General features: G+C 42.9%; 1 protein-coding gene across 3 annotated transcripts in view; it reads left to right on the top strand.

Annotated features, from left to right (window-relative positions):
* The first annotated feature begins 1002 nt into the window (after positions 1-1002).
* The window catches only part of LOC123517599 (solute carrier family 28 member 3-like), a 34507-nt gene continuing 30824 nt past the window's right edge, over positions 1003-4685 (top strand). Inside the window, exon 1 of one of the 3 annotated variants that reach the window (XM_045277863.1) lies at positions 1003-1158. The gene's annotated coding sequence lies outside the window, so the exon portion shown is untranslated. The remainder of the gene's footprint in view (positions 1159-4685) is intronic. The other 2 variants (XM_045277861.1, XM_045277862.1) reach the window with 2 other exon arrangements.

The following is a 4685-nucleotide window of genomic DNA, read 5'->3' on the forward strand; positions in this document are numbered from 1 at the left end:
ACTGATAATACGCTCAAAATAATAACCCAGAGTAAGTAATGCATGTTTAAATTCATCAACATCTTATCATTCATCTGCTTCCTGAGTGATAACAATGCTCCTAGAGACCAGACGGTACTCTCCTTGGTCTGCACGGTGCGCCTCCCCTCCATCCACTGTTGTCAGACACTGGGCATTGATGTTTCGTCTACCATCGCTTCATGATTGACGCCACCCATACACTAACGCACTCCTATCCTTGCACCATTCACGCTGACGAACATATCTCATTAAATGCTTTTCCTTATTGTTCCACTGCCGCGTGTTGTGATTAACCCCTTCAGTACTGGGACGCATTTCTATCTTGAGTTTTGGGTGTGATTAGACGATTTTATTGACATCAGCAACAGTCTATGGAGGTTAGAAGATCAATGGCCACAGTCTTCACTATTTTAATCTCCCACATGAGTTTCTGAGCTGTATAAAATCACCAAATAGTAAGCAGAGTGAATATGGAAACGTATCATGGTACTGAAGGGGTTAAACTATAAGATTACAAGCTTGCGAGTAGTGCTGTAGTATGCCACTTTCCTCTTGCACAGTATCACTTCCAGCATGTGAGTCTGAGCTGGTCTGGTGATAAGTAAGAGACACCTTTGGTACCTGTACATGTATAGAGTGACGCAAGTCCCTCTCCAACAGACTAAACTGTTTTCATCCGGTATAAAGCACGATGCGAGAACATTTCATTGTTATATACCTCATTACAGATGGGACTGTCATTTTCACTTAATACAGCACACCATAGCGTAACTACCACGTACACCCTCCTAAAGTGAATCTTTCAGAGATGTAATGTTAGCAACGTATCAATACTATCATTGCAGGGAAATACCTGACGTTACTCGACAGAAAATACTGGCATAGTTTGAATTCGTCCGCCAGCGTGTGGCTGGTGAACTTTGTAACAATACCACGCCTTGAAAATAATGAGACATTGCAACTGCCCCACCTGTCCTACGTAGCAACTCTCGACAGGGGTGAAGACTCTGGCCTGAGGGATACCAGCGCGGCACGGCGGTGAGCTAGTGAGCAGCCGCCAGTAGAAAACTCCAGTCTGGTGCGCGAGGTAGTGTGTGCTGGCTTTGCTCCCCACACCACTTTCACCACACCACACAGGTAACCCTTTCATCTCCATCCGTGCCTGAGTGACAGTTTCATTTCTCTGTTTACCTACATAGCTTCGTTACTCCAGACTGGTGCTGCAATACCAAATAGTTTCAGGATGCGTTTCACTTATTTTCCCTCTCCAGTGTAATCCTTTGGGCACATTCCAGTGATACGCAGTGAGTGGAATAACAAAGATTGACACAAGAAGTAGCTCCTCCAGCTAACAAAATCTCTCCAATAGGGAACTTTATATTCTACGATTCATGCCATAATTACGTTGCCTTGAGTGTGGAGCGGCTTACTAGTTAGTGGTGTCAGTCCTCTCCACCTGTCCACCTGTGTATCTGAAGGTCACACACTCATCCAAGGCGCACTGCTTGATAACGTTTTTTTTCCTTATATCTTTGAGGTGACAAGGATGCTAAGTATGGAAAGAAAACCTCGTGAGATCATTGGGAATTTATATATACGTTCTCATGTTTACATTTATTCTCTCTCTCTCTCTCTCTCTCTCTCTCTCTCTCTCTCTCTCTCTCTCTCTCTCTCTCTCTCTCTCTAACGGCCATATTCAGAAACACCTTGCCTTTTCACCACGACAATTTTTCAAGTCCCCTTTAGACAACTAGCTGGGTTTTCAAGACAATTTCTCCTTATGATCAATTAGAAATCTTGCTAATCCATCACCAAAACCATAAAAATTGTATCTTCAATTAGAAATATGGAAATAGTCGTCGTGAGAGTGCAAAGCGTTTCTGAATAGGGCTATACACACACACACACACACACACACACACACACACACACACACACACACACACACACACACACACACACACAGAGAACAGCCTCCTTTACACCTGCCCACATTTATCGAGCAGCCATTCTCCTCAAGATTGAAGTCCCGGCAGTGACAGCTAAACGTTCAGTGAGAGTGAGATGTGTCGCTGTCATACATAACGGGGCACCCACAAGTGATCATGGTCTGGAGTGTACATTTTCGTTGGCTTATAGTGTAGTCACGACTCCGCGATGAGTGTGTGCACAGGAATGGCTAATGACGGAGATTCATATCCGTATACCTGTGGCAATCACGGAAGCTGAGTCACACACTTCCTCCAGTCATCACTGCTGCCCATCAAAATATCAACCTTCTCTCTTCTCACAAAGCTATGCACACACGATACGTCACTTCTCATAGCAAGAGTATGGCCTAGAAAAAAGAAAAGACGCTCGCTCAGTCCTGGGATATTTGCGATTTAATGGTAAGCGAAGGAGGGAAAGGGGCAATACTGCGTGTGTGTGTGAATATCAGCAGCTCATGTGAAGAGCAATCAGAAGTGAACAGCTGCGCAAAAGGTGAAGTATCTGCATAATTGTTGCTATTAATATCTAGTTTGGATAACCACACTTGCCTTTATGTTTGCTCGCAGTTTGGTGTGTAAAAGATACAGTCCTTATTCTTCCCACGATCGTGATGATGGGGTTATTATCATCATTCTAACTGTTATCACCGATATTTCCAAATGGCTTTCATCATCACTGTGTTTGTTGTGTACATGATGCGCTCCGTGACAAACGTTTTTCACCATCACCACTTCGGGTAACACCAGACTGACTACCACGCGTCCATGGCCACCCTATACATGTAATCCTGGACCATCCTACCTCCTGCACAAGCGTGGGAGGAATTTTTTAGTTTAAAGGCCGAGAGAAACAAAGAGAAATGTTCTTATATGTGATGGAATTTTCAGGAGGGAGATATATGACCATATTTACTTTTCCATAAAAGTAAAGAAAAACGCTCATGAGCCTTCCCCATACGAGAGAGAGAGAGAGAGAGAGAGAGAGAGAGAGAGAGAGAGAGAGAGAGAGAGAGAGAGAGAGAGAGAGAGAGAAACTTATACAATACACAATAGCATTACATTAAACATACATATTTGGCGTAAACGTAAATACTTGTATACAGTAAAAATAATAATAATGATAACGATGATGATGATAATAATAATAATAATAATAATAATAATAATAATAATAATAATAATAATAATAATAAGAAGAAGAAGAAGAAGAAGAAGAAGAAGAAGAAGAATTAGAAGAAGAAGAAGAAGATAAGAACATAAGAAAATGAGGGAAGGTGCAAGAAGCTGTCAGGCCTACACGTGGCAGTCTCTGTATAAACAAAGCTACTTAATTCCATCTGTCATCTCCATCTATAAAGAAAGAAAAGAAAGAAAGAAAGAAAGAAAAAGAAAAAAATACAAAAAAACAAGAGAAAGAATGAAATAGCTAAACAAAAATACACCACTAAAGAAGACAACACTGAAAACAAGAAAAAGAAAAAGAGAACTAGCTAAGCAAAAACAATTAGAAGACAAAACTAAAGGAAGGAAGGATTGTACACACTTGATGTTCTCCCCGGAATGTTTTTGTTGGGTGTACAGAGGCAGCACGGGAGAGCCAGAGCACGAAGGACACACACACACACACACACACACACACACACACACACACACACACACACACACACACACACACACTTCCCCTTCTCCGGCCTGGCCAGAGAGAGAGAGAGAGAGAGAGAGAGAGAGAGAGAGAGAGAGAGAGGTGCAGGACCTGTTTACGAGTTATCTCTTCCATAAAAACTTGAGCAGAGGAAAGTTTCAAGTTTTCAAGTTTAATACCAATACAAAATTCTCTCTCTCTCTCTCTCTCTCTCTCTCTCTCTCTCTCTCTCTCTCTCTCTCTCTCTCTCTCTCACTCACACACACACTGGTATGCTCAATGACGACAATTTGAGTCTCCCCCACCAAGCGTCACGGCATTTCTTCGGAAGTTGGGATATTTTTGTGCACTAACCCTTATGGCGACGCGTTAAGTTGAGCGGGAGGAAGGAAGCGCTGACATGAACGTGGGCTTGCCACACACCACAGTAGTATTGGGAATTTTAAAGAAGCAATTCTCACTACCAGATTAGTTACTTTTATGATACAGGAAGGAAATGTTGCCACGAGTAGAGGAAGGAAATAAGTGTTATCTTAAATCACTCCTTTACATATCAACATAATGCCAATCCTCTTAAGGAAACTAGGAAAATCGTCTTAATCACCTTGTCGTGGCCTTTGGTGAAGGAAAAAGCAGCAGGAGTGGGAACCTCTGCCAGCAGCGTCGCTCAGCGTGAATCTAGTGCACACTTGTGTATCTCACGTGATTCATTCAAATCAATGCACTTATAACTATTTCCCTACCGAGCTTCCTATCCTGTACAAATATACAATTGATTCAGATGCCACAAGTATTGAGCCTAACACACAGGAAACCAGTGTTATTCAAGATCTTTTCCGAGACACTGACAGGAATTCACCTCGGCCATGACGTCACAGGATGGGCGGGGCCTGCGGGTGCCTGTTGTGTGGAATCCCCGCTGCCGTGCTGGGGGGACCACAGGATCGCTGCTCGCTATAGGGTCATCAATGCGAAACTCAACAGCAATGATCTAAGGCACTGTGAGGCTAGACATGGATTCGCTCATCTTT

The sequence above is a fragment of the Portunus trituberculatus genome, chromosome 42 (assembly GCF_017591435.1).
Source record: "Portunus trituberculatus isolate SZX2019 chromosome 42, ASM1759143v1, whole genome shotgun sequence".
NCBI lineage: Eukaryota > Metazoa > Arthropoda > Malacostraca > Decapoda > Portunidae > Portunus > Portunus trituberculatus.